This window comes from Schistocerca americana, chromosome 6, assembly GCF_021461395.2.
Source record: "Schistocerca americana isolate TAMUIC-IGC-003095 chromosome 6, iqSchAmer2.1, whole genome shotgun sequence".
Taxonomy (NCBI): domain Eukaryota; kingdom Metazoa; phylum Arthropoda; class Insecta; order Orthoptera; family Acrididae; genus Schistocerca; species Schistocerca americana.
Window position 1 is genome coordinate 435184512 of NC_060124.1, and position 19639 is coordinate 435204150.

A 19639-nucleotide genomic window follows, 5' to 3' on the forward strand; every position below is an offset into this window, starting at 1 on the left:
AAGAATGAAGACCTTCAGTTGAGCAACAATAACTTTATTGCGAGCGCGTATCTGACGACGCCCGGCATGCATGGACAGATCGGAGCTATAAAATTTGCTTCCGGCCTATACAGAGGATCCTTAATCCTCGGAAACTTACGTAGTTAGGAGAGAAAACAGTACTCGTCCACACAAGTCAGGAGGCACGGAACTACTCACTAACTCAAAAAACAAGGAATAATAATAATAATAACAGAACGTATATAAAAGATAGAAAACACAGCGCCTCTAGAGGCTGGGCGCGAAACTACACAAACGTCGCGTAAAGTAATTACAACCGCACAGCACTGCACTGACACACGCGCACAGCACACAAACACACACACACCGGCGAGCTTGAATTAGCGCGCGGGAGCGTCGCTACATCAGCCCCCCGGGGCGGAAGCGGAGCGTCGGCGTCAAGATACCGCGCCGGAAAGTGCACCCGACGTCCAGAACGGGTCGTCCTCGTCGGAGGAGGAGGAACAACGTCAGGAGGCGGATGTTGTGCTGCGTTGGGCGGCGGATGTTGAAGAGCTGGCGCCGGAGATGTGGCGTCAGTGTCTGGAACAGCGGTAGGTGGACGCCTACGATGAGGTGCCGCTAGTGGGGTGTCAGGAAAAACATACGCAGGTTTTACCCGATTCAACGCAACAGTCATGGTTTTGCCGTTCACTAGGATATCCATGGTGTGGGCACTGCGCCGTAGCACTTCATATGGACCAGAATAAGGAGCTTGCAGAGGCGGTTTAACGCCTTCAGTGCGGAGCATGACGTGACGATTCCAGGTCCTGGTGCACGAAAGTGGGCGGCTTGCCATGGCGTGTGGCTTTCGGAGGGCGAATCTTTGATACATGGTCCCTCAATCGTCGCAAGAAATCCGGCTGGCCAGTAGCAACTGTCTCTGTGGCATCAGCGTCTACAAAGTCACCAGGAAGGCGCAGTGTTTCTCCATAAACCAGTTCTGCCGCTGACGACCCCGGTCTGGTTTGAAAGTCGTCCGTAAGCCTAATAAGACTACTGGTAGTGCGGTTGTCCAGGTTTCTTCGTGGCACATCAGCGCGGCCTTCAAACAACGGTGCCAGCGTTCGATCATTCCGTTGCTTGCTGGGTGATAACTTGTGGTCTTATGGTGGGTGTAACCACAAAACTTGGCCAGCTGTGAGAACAGGTCTGATTCAAATTGCCGTCCGCGGTCAGTGGTAATATGTAGTGGGCATCCAAATCTTGCCAACCAAGTCATTGCAAAAGCGGAAGCTAATGTGTCTGCTGTGATATTATCCACCGGCACTGCCTCCGGCCAACGTGTAAACGGTCGATCATTGTAAACAGATATCTTTGCCCGTTCGAAGGTGGAAGTGGTCCGACTACATCTAAATGAACGTGGGCAAAGCGGGCGGTGGTATCCGGAAAATCGCCGATCGGTGCGCGTACATGGCGGTTAATCTTGCAGCGTTGGCACTGAAGACAAGATTGGACCCACTCGCGGCAGTATTTTTGCATGCCTGGCCACACGAAACGTTGCGATACTAGGCGGAATGTCGGGCGTACCCCGGGATGGCACAATCCATGTACTATATCAAAGGCTTGTCTTCTAAAAGCCGGCGTCAGAAAGGGACGAGGTCGGCCGCGAGAAACGTCGCAGTATAGCTGTGTATCTTCCCCCGGAACATCAACGAGTTTCAGTTGCAATGCGGAAGCCGTGTCTTTAACATAGGCAAGGAGTTCTTCGTCGTCTCTCTATGCCTGTGCCAGTGCAGGAAAGTATATGCTACTGGAAACACTGCTGATCCGTGAAAGGCAATCCGCAACAATGTTGTCGATCCCAGAAATATGTCTAATGTCGGTATTAAACTGGGCCACGAACTCAAGGTGATGAAATTGACGGGGAGAGCAGTTGACACTATTCCGACGGAAGGCGAACGTGAGTGGCTTGTGGTCTGTATATATCGTGAAAGTTCGCGCTTCCACTTGGGGGCGAAAATATTTCACTGCCTGGTATACTGCCAGGAGCTCACGGTCATATGTGCTCCATTTTCTCTGTGCAGGCGAAAGCTTGTGGGAATAATACGCCAGTGGCTGCCATGCGTAGCCGGACCATTGTTGTAACGCGGCACCGATCGCCGCCTGGCTCGCATCTACGACAATTGCTAATGGCGCGTCGAGCCGTGGGTGTGCGAGAAGCGCCGCGTCGGCCATGCTCCTCTTTGTTGCCTCGAACGCAGAACACATGTTCTCTGTCCACTGTATCAGAGACTTGCTATTTACTTTAGGGCCTGATAATGCCGCCGTCAAAGGTTCCTGCAGCTCCGCAGCGTGAGGAAGGTGTCGTCGATAAAAATTGAGCATCCCCAAAAAACGACGTAATTCTTTGATCGTAGTTGGTCGGGGTAGCTGCAAGATAGCGTCCACCTTCTCGGACAGAGGAAGAGAGCCTTCAGCAGAAATCTTATGGCCAAGAAATGTCACCTCTGACTGCCCAAAAACACACTTGTCCACGTTCAAGACGACACCGTAACGCTCCAATCGCTCGAAAATCTCTCGCAGATGTTGTCGGTGTTGATCGCGGTCAGCAGAGAACACTAACACATCGTCCAGGTAGGCGAAACAGAACGGCAGCCCCTGGAGAACCGAGTCTATAAACCTTTGCCAGGTCTGAGCGGCATTGCGTAAACCGAAAGTCATAAATTTGCTTTCAAATAAACCGAAAGGCGTTATTATTGCAGTCTTTGGAATGTCGTCATTGGCCACCGGAATCTGTGTATACGCTTTAGCGCAGTCCAGAACTGTGAACACCGTGGCACCATGTAAGGCGTGATTATAATCCCTCAGTAACGGAACGGGATATCTGTCCGGCACTGTTCGCGCGTTAAGCGCACGGTAGTCACCGCATGGGCGCCAAGCTCCACCCTTCTTCGGAACAAGACGTAATGCGGAGGACCACAGGCTCTTAGATGGCCGCATTATGCCCTCGCGAATCATGGCGTCAAATTCTGCCTTCGCTATCTTCAATCGGTCCGGAGCGAGACGCCTAGGTCGGCATGCTACTGGGGGACCATCAGTCGTTTGAATGTGATGCACCGTGTCATGTGGTATGAACCTGGGAGCGCCGGGCGGCCTGGTCAAGTTCGGATAGTTAAGCAGTAATTCAGTGTACTCACCCTCCGTAGCATGGACCAACTTGGCACTGTGCGTTGCGGTGTTGCGACGGAAACCCGTGACTGCTAAGCCAGTGACGCTGTCTACCAAGCGTGCGTTCGCGACGTCCGGCAGCAGGTGGTAGTGCGCGAGGAGATCAGCCCCGACGATCGCCTCCGTGACGTCAGCCACTGTAAAATTCCACTCGTACGCGCGGCGTAGGCCGGGATTAAGCTCCATCCTCTGTGTGCCATATGTTGCGATGGAAGAATTGTTGGCAGCCGTCAGACGGAAGGCAGTTGGCGGCCGGCAACGATGTATGGCTGTTCGTGGTATGATACTCAGGTCCGACCCAGTGTCAATTAAAAACTTAACGCCGGAACTCCTACCGGTAACGAACAGGCGCTATTGTCGACCGCCGGTGGCGTTTGGGTGCGAGCATGGCGATATGCACTTCCCTGCCTGATCGCCGAATCGTCGGTGGTACCAGCACAACGGTACCTCGCCTTGCGGAGTGGTAGTACCGCCGGAAGATCTGCTTCTCGAACGCTGCCGTCTGTATCGGCTTCTTCTATTATTGTCGTCGTCACGTGCCAGCAGCGCACTGACCTGGGCGCACAAAAGCTCAACCTTGGCAGCGAGAGAATCATGGTCGGCTCGTGCTACAGACGCGGTACTGTTTGCACTGTTGTCCAACGCCGCGACTGCGCTGACCGGAGCCGGTGTGATCGCGTCCTGAATCCGGTCTGCTAGCTGCGCCACGTCATCCAGCGGCATGTCCGTTTGTGAGGCGATTATGGCTTTTATTTGCGGCGGCAACCTACTGCTCCACAGCGTTCTGAGCAGACTGTCTGGCACAGTAACGGTGTCAACTTTGCTGCGTAGATGTCGCAGGTATTGAGAAGGCTTCCTGTCGCCAATTTCTTCCTGTGTCAGAATCTGACGCATCCGGTCCTCTTGCGACGCGGCCACCCGTCGAATCAACTCTGATTTTAGCCTGGCATAAGCTCCAGCCTCGGGCGGTGCTGTGATTATGTCCTGCACCTCGGCTGCATAACGTTGGTCGAGTTGGCTCACAATCAGCGCAAATTTAGTTGCTTCGACCGTTATTCCAGCGCAGCTAAAACTTGCCTCTGCCTGCGCGAACCGGAGTACCGGGTTGTCGGGCCAGAACGGCGGCAAACGGACTGCAATCCTGGAGACGGCCTGCTGTTCGGTCATTATGTGCTCGTTACTTGCGTAGCTCACGGCTGCTTCTTCTTAATCACGTCGGGCTCTGCTTGAATCACGTCGGGGTCACCACTTGTCGGGTTCAGCTAAACTGGTGGCTGTCCGACCTTTGCTTAACGTGATTCGGAAGAATGAAGACCTTCAGTTGAGCAACAATAACTTTATTGCGAGCGCGGCATGCATGGACAGATCGGAGCTATAAAATTTGCTTCCGGCCTATACAGAGGATCCTTAATCCTCGGAAACTTACGTAGTTAGGAGAGAAAACAGTACTCGTCCACACAAGTCAGGAGGCACGGAACTACTCACTAACTCAAAAAACAAGGAATAATAATAATAATAACAGAACGTATATAAAAGCTAGAAAACACAGCGCCTCTAGAGGCTGGGCGCGGAACTACACAAACGTCGCGTAAAGTAATTACAACCGCACAGCACTGCACTGACACACGCGCACAGCACACAAACACACACACACCGGCAAGCTTGAATTAGCGCGCGGGAGCGTCGCTACAAGATATTAACTCTAATTAGTCCTCTGTGAGATTATAAAGTTGACCTTTTAATCAAATACATAATACACCATGAACACGCATAGACTATTTATTCAGGGACGTACATAATAAAGATCAAGGAGAAAACAAAGTACCGTACCATACATATAACACATCAAAGAGTAAAATATGAATGTTCCCAACAGCTACTGATAAAAAGAACGAGAAACAACCGTCAAAAGCGTTAGAAGCGTAGCTACGTTTTCTAGGCGACCAAAGTAGGCTTCATTACCAAACTATAAGAAAACAGAACATGAAAATTTCACGCAGCACATCATGATTACATTATTTCCACAAATAATATCATTTTGTAATGGTGGTCATCTTTACGTATCCTATTTACGACCGTCATACATCATCCCCAAATCTGGTTATTTTCCTTTTTTTGTAGTTTTGCTATTATTTTGGTGACATTAACTGTCCAATTAAAGTGTCATGTTACGTCAGGTATCAATGCAAATAATCCCATATACCTGCACCATGCTGCTACTGGTGTCTTACAAGTGACAAGAAGCATTACTCCTTTGTTCCCCGCTCTCACTCTGTGTACCTTCATCACATACAGTCTTACCTGCTGTGTTTATTACACATGTGCAGTCCCAGGAGTAATTTTCTAGCACCCATTGCCCCATCCAGGTACTGGCATTGTTGTCCAGCTGTGATTTTGCCCCATTCCTACGTAGCATTTTACACTACTGCTATTTATACCAGCTGATTCTTTTTTGCTTTTGCCAGCAACCAATTTTTCTCTGTCCAGTTTCTGGTGACTACTAAGTATTCCTAGAATTTCTCACTTTCTGGTGGGATTTTTATTTCCTTGTACACTAGAAAATCGTTACTATTTCACATTGTAATCCATCTTTTGACATACAGCAATTGCCTTAACATAATCAACTGCCTCGTAGTACACCACTCTCTATTTTACGCCCCATGATGTGAAATCCTCCATTTAACATCTCCTTGAATACTGTGCAGTAATTGTTGGCAACGGAATTCTTAAGTCAGTATTACTGACAGTCTACAGGCCACCATGTGACAGAAAATATCTGAAGCTACCCAAGTCACCTACAGATGGCGATTATGCAGGCTTATGCAGATTTTTTGTCAGATAATACTGATAGATGATAACTAGAATTGTTGATGTCCAGCTTTGGACTATTTGCTGCAATCAAGATCCCAAGACAGCACAAAGAGCGGCAGTGGCTGAAATTTGAATTGCATGGGATGTTATGCATGGGCAAGTCACTTTACAACATACAGTACTACTCTTAAAAGTAAAGGATAGTTATAAGTGAGGGAGTTACACTTTATTGAAACTCAGCAAAAAAGCAAATACACTCTAGAACAAGAAAATCTGCTCTGTGTCATTCCTGTAATTTCAGAGGTTGAAAAGGTACTTGATGCCACGAGATGGGGTCACGGGTGAAACAAATAAATCCATGGATACTGTAACATTTATATTGTAACTTTATAGTTCAGTGGCGTATTTAAGACTGATGAGAGACTTTCTGGCAGCAGGATTCAGATGGAATTCCACTTTTAACAATTATTTTTTGCTATACTGGAGTAAATTGTTTAATCCATAGAAAACAAGAAATTGACAGAACACACAGACTAAGATTTTTTCCACCCTCAAAAGGGCAAAGCATGTGATTTCTTTAATACTTGATATCCCGCCAGGTTAGCCGAGAGCACTAAATGCGCTGCTTCCTGGACTTGGGTAGGCGCGTTGGCCCCTGATCGAATCCGCCCGACAGATTACTGAGGTGGGCTGGCCAGCCTGGATGTGGTTTTTAGGCGGTTTTCCACATTCCACTAGGTGAATACCAGGCTGGTCACCACATCCCGCCTAAGTTACATGACTTGCAGACATTTGAAACACGTTCGCACTATTTCATGGTTTACATTAGATGCAGACAGCTGGGGTACACTGATTCCATACTGGAGGGGGGGGGGGGGGAGGTTATGGGGTGGTGATAGGAAGGGCATCGGGCCACCTCTTTCAATTAACCATGCATTGTCTGATTGTAACAATACCGGTTCTGTGAAAACTGAGGGACTAAGCACAACTGAAAGAAGAAGAAGAAGAAGAAGAAGAAGAAGAATCCATTCAAAGCCCTTGCACTTCAAAGTAAACCTGTAATTTGCAGCCAGCCGATGTGGCCGAGCGGTTCTAGGTGCTAAAGTCGGGAACAGCGTGACCGCTATGGTCGCAGGTTCGAATCCTGCCTTGGGCATGGATCTGTGTGATGTCCTTAAGTTAGTTAGGTTTAAGTAGTTCTAGGCTCTAGGGTACTGATTAGCTCAGAAGTTAAGTCCCATAGTGCTTAGAGCCGTTTTGTAATTTGTGACGGTGGGAATCTACGAAGTGAGTAAGAAATCACACATTTCCTGCCGCCTCTTCCCAGGCAGCTACGGTAATGTTACATAGACCATTGCAGGTTCTTGGCACAATATCAGGCAAGTTTTCTCCCATGGTTTGTTTTGCATCCGCCCACACATTTTCAGTGGGACTGAGATACGAGGGCTATCCACAAAGTACATTACGTTTTCGTTTGTGTCCGTTAGGGGCGGGGCTAGCGTGGCCATCTTGGTGTCATGGCATTCCGCCACTCAGTTGGCATCCTGCCATGCTAGTGAGAGGTTCGTGCTGTACTCCGTTGAGTTACTGTGACAGTTTGAAATGTCAGCGTTAATTGAAAATGCCGCGAAGTGTGAAGTGCGTGCTGTAATAAGGTTTCTGACTGCAAAAAACTGTACACTGATAGAAATCTATCGGCAGCTTTGTGAAGTGTGTGGGGACAACATAATCACTGAAGGTGGAGTGCGTCAATGGGTCATAAAATTTAAAAATGGCCGGACTAACATTCACAACGAAGAGCGAAGTGGAAGACCCAGCATAGTGACTGCCGAACTTGTCGAAAAAGTCGATGCCGCAGTCCGTGAAAACCGTAATTTCACAATAACGGAACTCTATGAGTTTTCCACAAATTTCACGAAGTTTGTTGCACGAAATCATTACCGAAAAGCTTGGTTACCACAAGTTTTGTGCAAGATGGATACCAAAAATCTTGACAGAGATTCACAAAAATCAGCGAATGGCTGCAGCGTTAATGTTTTTGGATGCTTACGAGAAAGATGGCGACTCATTACTCGATTGCATCGTTACTGGTGACGAAACATGGGTTAAGCATGTGAACTGCGAGACAAAATTGCAGTCAATGCAGTGAGGGCACACAAATTCCCCCCAAAAACCCAAGAAATGCATGCAGACAATGTCGGCAAGGAAGGTGATGGCGACTGTCTTTTGGGACAGAAAAGGTGTGATTTTTGTGGATTTCCTGGAAAGAGGCACTACAATAAACTCTCAAAGGTATTGGCAAACTCTGCACAACCTCAGAGGAGCAATACAAAACAAGTGCAGGGGAAAGTTGGGCTCAAAGACCTTGCTGATTCACGACAACGCCCGGGCCCACACGGCAAATGCCACTCGTGAAGTTCTCTAATCTTTTAAGTGGGAGTTGTTTCCTCATCCGCCGTACAGTCCCGACCTGGCACCGAGTGACTTCTACTTATTCTCAGCAATGAAGAAGTGGTTGGCTATGCAGCGTTTTGATGACGACGCACAGCTTCAAAAAGAGGTAACCACATGGTTGAAGGCGCAGGCGGCCGAATTTTATGACGATGGAATTTCCAAGCTCGTCCATCGCTACGATAAGTGCCTTAATTTAAATGACAACTATGTAGAAAAGTAGTATTTAAGTGTGGCTTTCATCTGTATATAATAAAAAAAATTTCCAATACTTTATTTATTTTTAATTCCAAAACGTAATGTACTTTGTGGATAGCCCTCGTATGTTGCAAGAGGAGGCCAGTTGAGATATCTCATTCTGTTCAGTAACTCACTATTGCATCATAGCTAACATTAGTATTGGATACTGATCCTGCTGGAAACAGATTAATCTCTCCAGTACCTAGTAGGCTCATAACATTACACATAATATGAGTAGATTTATATTATGCAGCATCAAGTCAGCTGTTTGCCCTATGAAGCATCCCAAGTGCGTGGGAACACATCCAGCCACTGCGATATGACTCGCAGATATATTTGGGGTCAAAACGGACACCATGCAGCCTATACACTTGTGTTGGACCATCATTCACTGTGAAAAATACTCACTCATTGGAAAATATTACATTCCACAAGTTACAACATACATTTTCCTCAGCAAAAGCTAATTAATGGACTCGATTATCATTCACGAAGCTTTTCAGTCTCCTGAAACTGACACTGAACTGTGTCAACAGATCTGGGAAACACAATGTTATGTTTCAACTGCCCTCCATTAAAAAAAATTATCTTGATGTGTTTAGTGTATCATCATCCTGGACTGATGTTGCTGTAGACCGATGTCCATGTCCCACATCTCTATTGGATTTTACAAGTATAACAATATGGTTTTATCCATCATTGTACAGTCCCACCTTACTGGGAAGTTAAGCAGTTTAATCTCTCTAAATGTTTCCATATAGGATGTTTGTCACTAGGCCTTAGTTTTTGAATAAATCAAGTTAAGCAGTCATATTTGGCATTTTATTACTTACAACTGGAGAGCTGGCACGGCAATTACTTACCTACCATGATGTCATCTGTTCAGATATCTGCACTTCTTTTCCTTTTGAAATAATATAATAATAATAATATAGATAGGAACAATATGAGGTGCATTTATGGATAAACACAACACACAGTGTTTCGCATTATCATTCAGGCAGTCTTTCACCATTAACTAATTATGTCACATATGAATTTTCAGTGGAATATACACAAAGTCACTTTCTGTTCTGATGACTACTGGGGAAGAGGGCAGGTCATACAGAAATTTAAACATGACAATCCTTCTGTTTTATATTCATCATTTTGAGAACAGCAGCTCCATTATGGAATAATCAGAAGAGAATGAAATTAACAGACCATATGAATATAAATAGTATATGTAAGTAATTAAAGCTTCAGACTAATTCATTCCCAAATTTGCCACAGAATCAAGATCACCAGATACTACTATTATGAGACAAATTAAGGGCTTCTACATACTGTGCCATTCCATTATCACCATGAGACGCTGATTGTGTTCCTGGGATACTGACTGAACAGTTGCTTCAGTTTGTATGTGTGAAATGACATGTTAAGTGCTCCATAAGTATCATTTCTTAAAGAAAGGAAGATTCAAGTTTATTAAGATGAGGTCATTACTGACTGAGCAGAACCACACAATGGTCTCAGAAGTTCGCCAAGTCATTTTGAGAACCATCCCAGGATTTGCCTTAAGCAATTTAGGAAAACATAAATTTTCATGACTGGGCAGCACACAACCCTCATCCTACAGAATAAGGTTATGTCATGAAATGGCAGCACAGAAAACAATTTTTTTTTTCATTGCATAACATTTGATACTTTAGGCTAAATGTTGTCAACTACATATTATGGAAGATGAATGATACTTCAGCCTCTACAACTTCTTTGAGATGACAGTTCCTACTCACTATCTTTCTTGTGTAGCATAGAACTTACTTTTTATCCAAAATGATACTCCAAAATCCATGCTGTAGTCCACCCGAATCTTAAAGGTTTCTGTATCAGACCGAGCTAACCAGGACACCTGCCTTTTGCAGACAGAAAATTACCGGTGTTAATTAATATATTTTATTGCAGATGAAAAATTAAATATTAATTTTTTTGCAGTGAAAAATAAGAAATACAAGCTAGTATACAACATACACAGCCATTTTCATTAACATAAAAGTCTTTTTACACCTTATCTTTCAAATTCAGTAGAACTAAGAAAAATTTTCACTTCTGACTTCAAATATAATTAAACCTGCATCTCTGTTTCTTTCCATATTTTAATAGGTCAATTAAAATTACTTTTTCTTCCTAATTAATTATCTGAACTGCAAGCCTACAAACGAGTTCACTTAGCATTGCATCATCATCTTCACACAAACACCGTTTCAAACCCACTTAGTGAACCACCATGTTCATGGTCTTGATAGAACCTTATTGAATTCCATCAGATCACTTAGTGTCACTTTAAACCTCATTGTAAAAGTCATGCCTCTTTCATACCTCATCCATCAAATGTTTAACAAATTTATCTCATAGCCATTAGTAGTTTTTTTTTCTGTTTGTAATGATGTTGTACTTATGAAATTTTCTCTCTTCATTACATTAACTTCAAATTTTGGTGTTTTGAATTTTGAAGATTTACAATGTTGAACCAATCCTCACAGCCAGGGGTGGCCAAATAATGGTCTGCTACAGGTTTTTATGTGGCCCATCAAGACGGTCAGAAAAATCAGTCCGGAGTCAAGATTTCTTTCCTGAGCACAACCGTGCATTTCCAATAGGATCGCCACATCTATATGCTTGTACACTGCGCAATGTAGATACTAATCACAAAAAGTTGACACTCAGTGCAGTCACTGAGATGGGGTTTGATGCATACATTTTTAAACATGTTCTGATACAGCTGGCTATTTCTCAAGATCCTCTACCACCTCCTGTTTCATCCCAGACATACATAAGGGCCTTGTGTTGATTGAAGGATTATATACATACATATTTCTTTTATTGTATGCTGTAAATGTATGAGAGCAGTTTGATAAGTCTGATACACAAACAAGAAAAGCATGTTTGTTTTGTAAACGACTCACCTTACTTCTCGACTGTCTCCTTTGAGGGATATATGCTTGGTCCAATGACCCTCCAGCTTTTTCATCCCATCGGAAAAATATACTCTGTCAAACTCTGCAAAATACTCCTTGACTGCAACTATCATGTCCCCATTTGATGAAAATTTCTGGTATTCTGCCTTACGGCAGGTCTTGTCATGGGTTAAGCCTCTTCCATTTTTGTCTGTCCATAGCCAGTCTTTTCATTTCTGGATATTTGTCTCTTTTGATGTTGTCCAGCATTTGATATCTTGTTTTTCCTCTTCCCCTTTTTCTCTCCATCATTTCTTCCTTCAATAAACAGTCCCTCCTCAAACAATATCCAATCCAGTTCCGTTTTCCCTTTCTGATGACTTTCTTTCTTCTCCAGCACTTTTTAATACTTTTTCTTTCCTTACTTGGTCTTCCCATTTCACTTTTTCCATTCTTCTCCATATCCACATTTCTAGTGCCTCTAATCTTCTTTCAACTTCATTCCTCAACGTCCAGGTCTCCGCATCATACAGTGCAACACTCCACATGTAACATTTGGCAAGTCTTTCCTCAGATCTTTGTTTAGTGGTTCCCAAAATAATTTCTGTTTCCTCTTCAATCCTTCTTTTGCCTTTGCAATTCTTTTCCTAATTTCTGTTGAGCAATACATATCATCCATTATTACACTTCCCAAGTAACTGACGTTATTTACTTGCTCTATTTCCTCTCCCCCTATTTTCATGCGGCATTTTCTCTGCTTTCCTCCAGTTACCATGCTTCTTGTTTTCTTCTTGTTAATCTTCATTCCATATTCTTCTACTTTGTGTTTAGATCATCTAACATTTGTTCCATCTCTCTTGCACTTTCTGCCATCACAACCATGGCATCTGCAAATCTTATACACTCCTCTCCTTCCATCAAAACTTTGATTAATAATTTCCTCCAGATAGATATTGAACAGTTTTGGTGATCAACAACAACCTTGTGTTACACCTCTTCCCAGTTCAATTTCTTCACTTATCACACCTCCTATTCTTACTCTTGCTCTCTGGTTCAAATATAAATTTTTAATTAGCTGTTTATCCCTCCAGTCAACTCCATGTTTCCTTAGGATTTCCATCAGTTTGTCCCATCTGACACAGTCAAAAGCCTTCTCAAGATCAATGAACACAACATACAGCTTCCTTTTCTTCTCCATGTACTTCTCCCCTGTCACTCTCAGTAGCCCATTGACATCTCTAGTTCCCACTTCTTGCCTGAAACTAAATAGTTCATCTCCTTTTACGCAATTCAGCTTTCCCTGTAGCCTTCTGTTGAGCGTCCTGAGAAAGACTTTGGCTGCCTGCGGTATCAGGCTCACTGTTCTATGTTCCTCACACTTTTGCTGTTCTTTTTCTTTTCTATAGGTATTAAGACACTTTCTGTAAAGTCCTTTGGCCATTTTCCTGTCATGTATATTTGATTACCCAATTCAATCCACTCCTTTTTCCATTCTTTTTCCAATGACTTTAACAGTTCCACAGGAATCTCATCAATTCCCATTGCCTTTCCATTTTTCATCTCTTTCATAGATCTTCAATCTCACTAGTTAGTATTGCATTTCTTTTGTCACCATCTGCAACTTTATCTTCTTCTTCTGTCCCAAGCTCTTCTTCAGTTGGTCGGCTGTCTGCAGCGTATAGCCATTCTATATATTCTTCCCATCTTCTGATTATTTCTTGGGGTTCACTCACCATTTTACCATCTGCTGCCTCTACTTCCTTTAGTCAGCTGTTGTGTCTTTTTTCCCTAAATGTCAAATCTATTGCTTCTTTGTGCATCAAATCATATAGGATAGATGAGGAATCAATTCAAAGCCCAATTCATGCACTTTCACCATTGTTATCACTGGCGTGTGCAATGGTGTGTTATCCTGATGAAAGAGCACTTTTTTGCATGCCAACCTGGAGTCTTTTTTCAACCAATGCAAGTTTCAAATGATCGAACAATGAAGCATACTAGGGTCCAGTTAAGGGTTTTGTCATCGCTTTCCTTTGTGGTGACCTCAATTGGACGGCCAAGCGCACTTTGTCTTTGGTGCGTTTCCAAACGTGTCTACATTCATTAATCCAAAAGTAAATAATCTTCTGTGAGGGTGCAAAGTGGACATGAACTTCATACATTTCATTGCATATGGTTTCTTTATCATACCGTATTGAGAATCTAGCTTGCTCTACCCTTGCTAAATGCATCTCTGTACAGCCTTCACCAACTTACGTGGAATGTAATCACAAAGACATTTTTGCAAACCCCTGTACATTCACTAGAAATTCTAGTAATACACGTGCAAGTACTTGACATAAGTGTGTGTGTTTATCCTGTGGATGTGATCTCTAGTATTTAGCAGCTTGCACTTGCATGTGACTCTGAAAGTACACACTTTGCTTAGAAAAATCCCTAGATTCCAAAATGAAGTGAACCATCTCTTACAATTGATCGTTCTAACCTTTCTTCACACTTTTGTAGACAGTTGCAGTTAAACTCGATATCAAATATTTTCGCAGAAATATGGATGCCTTTTTACTCTCATATTGCTGACCATTAATGACTGTTATTTTTTGCTCAACTTTCTTTTTCAACTCTGTTAATTCTTTCTAATCTTTCTTCTTCTACTTTTGCAATCAAGTGTTATCCCTCTGTAGTGAGTCTGGCTGGGGAAGCGGAGTATCTCCTGCTGTATCTGTAGTTACATAATTAAATGACATAGTACTAAATTAATTATGTATTAAAATATACACTGGTATGCACAACACAAGGACTAAAACAACTTTAACATTACGTGTTACTGCCAAGTAACATAGCTTGATGAAACTGGCCATACACAGAAAGAACTGCTACACTATACTATAGAAAGTAACTGAAAGAAATAAAAGGTCTGTTCAAAAAATTTCCAGAACTTTGTCCACAAAATTTTTCCACACTTTTCTTTTTCTTATTGTGCATGACTTCCTTAAAAATACTCTCCTCAACAATTGATACACTGTTCCCAACACCATTTCCACTTCCAGAAGCAGTCTTGGTACACCTCTCGTTGGATCATGCAAAGCACCGTCTGTGAATTTTCTTTTATCTCATCTGTCATTGAAAATCTTTGTCCTTTCAATGAGTTTTCAACTTTGGAAATAAAACAAAAGTCCGCAAGGGCCAGGTATGGTGAGTATGGAGGATAAGGCGGCACAGTGATTTCGGTTTTTGTGCAATTGTCATGCGCCAACAGAGATGAATGAGTGGGTGAGTTGATGATGCAAGAGCCATGAATTGTCTCACCACATTTCAGGCCATTTTCTTGACACATCCTGTTAGTACCATCAATTAACAGTGTGCCTCTGTGGCACAAATTTCATTGTTATTCTTGACGCGAGCATCGTTGGTAGATATCTAAGAGCGTCCTCAATGAGAGTCATCTTTAACTTCCGTCCAGCAATTTTTAAATCATGTAAACCATACGTAACACCAAGTACAGCATAAGCACTCATCACCGCAGGTTTCCTGTGTCATTTAATGTGTCCCTGTACAGGTTTTCTTGAGTTTCAAGCAAAATTTAATGCACATGCAACACTCCTCTAACTCCGCCATCTTGAAATTCATGAACTGCATGACACAACATTCTACTCAATATAGCACTGAACAATAACCAACAGAAAAATGAAGTCAGGATTGAATGCACCTCTGAAAAGATGCAAATAGGGAAGGAATACAGTATCATAATAATGTTGACTGGTGTTCAAATATTTGGAGATAAGCACACCCATGCCATAACACATGGGCCAAGGAAATACAGGGTGTATGAAATAGAATCATTCAATTTGGCACATCTATATCTCTGAAATTAATAAACATATACACTGAATTTTGATGATTGTGAAATTCAAAAAGTGTTTTTTTTTCCCATACCTTTTCACAGGTGTTCAATATGGCTCCCTTGAGATGCATGGCATATGTTGATGCTGTATTCAAATTGTTCCCACACAACCCAGTGAGCTATTGTGAACCATTTAAAGTTGCAAAGCACATTACTGCTTCCACAGCTGCTGTTGTGCAATGTTTTAGTTCATTCCCTGTTGTTGGTAGTGAAGAAACATAAACAGAGAACTTATACCTCCTGGGGAGATCATGAATGTAAAATTAGAGAGATTCGAGCGTGCACGGTGGCTTTCCTGCAGTTTTTCTTCCCGCGAACCATACGCAACTGGAACAGGAAAGGGAGGTAATGACAATGGCGTGTAAAGTGCCCTCCGCCACACACCTTTGGGTGGTTTGTGGAGTATTAATGTAGATGTATAAACGCCACAAGAAATAATCACATACAGTCAGGTCCTGTGACCTTGGAAGCATTTAATGTAAGGCTGAATGATTTCGTCCAGTGCGACCAATCCATCATTCAGTAATTCTCAGATTTAAAAATTCCCACAGTCCCAGATGACAGTGTGGCGGTGTCCTAACCTGTTCTCAAGCATATCGAGATATATACTTCCTTAACAGTGTTCTTGGCAAAGAAAAATGGACCATGCGGGTTTTACTGTGGAAATGCTCAAAACACACGAAATTTTGTAGATTCCCTCTCATGTTGTACAACTTCATGTGGTTGTTCTGTGCCCCATATTCTCACAATATGACAGTTCACCTTGCCATTTAAATGGAATGTTGCCTGATCCATAAACACTAAGCCCGGAAGAGGACTGTCATCCACCATCTTGCCAAGAACGAAACTACACAAAGTCAACGTTGTTGCTTGTCACTTTCACGAAGAGCATGCAGTAGCTGAATTTTGGGTGGTTTAGTGTGTAAATGTTGATGAAACACATGCCAGATGGTCATTGGGGCATATTGAGCTGTCGAGCTGCACGGCAAATGGATGTCTGCGGACTCCTAGTGAAACTATGCAGATGAGTTTGACATCTGTGTCAGACACTCTGGGACAGCCCAACTATTTTCCTTTACACAAACGAACAGTTTCTTGGAATTGTTCATGCCATCGTCTAAGGGTCTGTGCTGTAAGAGGATCCACACCATACCTAGTATGAAAGAACCTGTACTGCACAAAACGTAGAGCACAAAACGCTTTGTGTTGTCCCAACACCATTTTTACTAGAACTGAAGTGGATGCACACTGCTGTCACCTAGCAGGAACCACGTAAAACTCGAGAGCTTGCTCTTTCCAATAGTACATTGTTCATGCACATATCACAAATAACATAATAGTAATGATTTTTTAAAATCTGATGAGTCTTTTTCATGCACCCTATAATTGAACTTCAACTATATTCTGGGAGCGTTACATGTTCTCACCTCTCGCCATACAAGGGTTCATCCGGAATCCCTACACCAGCTGAATTTGCTTAATTGGAAACAGCATGCAACTCCACCCCTCGCTGCTCCAGTACCTATGATCTTGGCACCACTTCAAATGGTGCTGTCGATGTGTGGCTGTCAACAAAATACAACGCACTGGTCGTTGGCCAACGAGACCACTCCCATGCAGTTGCCACACCACTGTGAAGTTTGAGACTGCGTGCCTTGCAATCCTATTAAATATTGCAATTGAATCCACTGTTTGATGGAAGTCACTTCTTACCTGTTACACAATGTAGCAGTCATCTGCTGCTATAGTTGACCACTTCCTCTCCATCAGACAACAGTGCCCATGGTTCAGAACATTCCCCATGCATATTCTTGGGCTATGCTTGTCACATCTCATCCTCCTTCCCGTCTTCTGATGATTCTTCCCTGTGTGAAGTAATCTAAATGTTCTTTCCTACCCATGCTGCAATGTAGACCACCACCACAGTGCAGCATAACTGCTCGCTGATTGACACACACGACTTTTTCCATTCCTTCAACTGCCTCGTGATGCTGGGCATCCCTATTTGGTGCTATAATAATTCTGGCCTCATGCCATGTGATCTACATGTTTCTATGTGTAACTGGGATACCTCTGACAACATTCTCCAGCATTTTCATTAATTTCCACCAAGTAGTTAATATGTTATGTTAATTTATCTATCTCACGCTTAAGTTTTACAGAGCAGTGCATAACTAAAACCTTAACCTAAAATCTATGTTACTGTGAATAATTTTTATCAAAATGGAACTTATGATTTTTTTTCTGAAAATCTTTACTTATCAATATCTGGAATTTAATCAGGCTCTTCTTCCATTATTTCACACTACCCGTATAAAAGCAGACATATTAATTGATATTTTAATATCCCAGTATTGTAAAATACAATTGTGTTAAGCTCTCTCTCCAGATTTCCCGTAATGTGCTTTGCAACTTTAAATGGTTCATAATAGCTCTAGTGGAAGGTGCTATTATCTCAGAGTATCAAGTAAATACTGCAGCCTGCTGACTGGATACTGACCTATGAATTTGTTTCCGCATTGCTTTGGAGAATTGTTGTTATTTTGAACCCAACTGTGATATAACTAGGATTTTAAATTATTTGGACTTGGTCCACTATTGCTCTGAGCCCCTCAATTGTGCAAGAGCATGTCAAACAGACTGACTCAAAAGCTTCAATTTGACAAAAATTTGGGTTAAAATCTTGCTCAATTTTAGCTTCTTGCACGTGTTTATTACACTGTATACCCTGAAGAAAAAAAAAAAAACTGATCCATTTCAATTCTGACATTCTCTAAAAGGTATAAATCTCATACTGCTGGGTCACTGACAAGAAGATCCTCCACAAAGAAATTTGTACACACAGTCCAGTGTGCTGAAGTAATAATCAGACTTCCAAGGCAGACAGTGCTAAATCTGCAACATATCTATACAAAATCCCAAAAGGAAACTAATCCACTGAGACAAAGGAAACAAGATTAGAAATTATCAGACCTACAAAAATGAAGCTGTTAGAAACTGAGTTTGGGCTTGGTTTGGATAAGGATAAGCAAAGAATCATGTCACATTCATTGCCACGGAATCATCCTGGCAGCTTTTTAGGAAAACCGAAAAAACCTAGCTCTGGATGGTCAAACCTATCTTCTCCCAAATGTGGGTTCTATACCTCAATCACTACAAGCCTCTCAATTGCACCATTGTCATGCAAAAGAAAAGTTCACTGAATCTTTGGTCCCCTAGTCTGCCAGTGCTTCTCATTATAATTCTTCGCTCATTATACTACTAACCTTTGTGCCTACTTTGAGTGCTGATATAGAATGACTTTCCACTCCTTGCTCTTCCAGTAGCATTTTTAATTATTTTTCATAATTCCTTACTGTTTATTTCTTTCTGATGAACAACTTACCTAAATTTCAAGTGCAGTAGCTTTAGTTGAAAATGAACACATTTTCTGATCTAAGTGAAAAATGGAAGTTTTAATTGGGGAGGAGGGGGCGGGGGGGGTTGTGTACAGGGAGACCAACTCACATGACAGATCACATAAAATGTACAAATTTCCAGATACCTTATGGAAATTGCTATAAACTGCCATGTTACATTACATGAAGTCAAAGCATTAAAGTCACATCCTATGTATACATGTCTTGGTAAAATTCAACTAGTAAAATGCCCACAGTTGATAAAATGAGCATAGTTAAAATTGCTGCACAGCTCTACACTGCTGATAGAGTGTTAACAGAGGTCACAGACCTGTTACAAAGTTACCTATCTCGCCACTGGGTGGCATGCTGAATAATCACATACTGTGGTTGCCATTGGTGAACAGCAATGCACCAGTAAGAAGGGTGGATATTTCAAAGTGCCCAATGTAACACTTAGGCATGCCACCTGGCCATACATATAAAATTACCATGAGCTTGTGCTCCATATAAAATCTGAAGTAATTACATATTGTGTGCTTACTTACAGTGAAAAAATGACACTAATAATAAAAAAAATTAAGAAACCAGTGTCTTTAATTTACAAAGCAATGTACGGTAAAAAGAAAACCACATTGGTGCGAGTGCGAGTGCTAGTGCTAGTGCTATACACTGACCAGACCTGGAGGGGT

At 42.7% G+C, this 19639-nt stretch overlaps 1 long non-coding RNA gene across 1 annotated transcript in view; it reads left to right on the forward strand.

Moving 5' to 3' along the window:
• Positions 1 to 485: 485 nt before the first annotated feature.
• LOC124619515 overlaps positions 486 to 19639 on the forward strand; it is a 43650-nt gene continuing 24496 nt past the window's right edge. Inside the window, exon 1 of the long non-coding RNA XR_006980090.1 lies at positions 486 to 593. This is a non-coding gene — a long non-coding RNA (uncharacterized LOC124619515). The remainder of the gene's footprint in view (positions 594 to 19639) is intronic.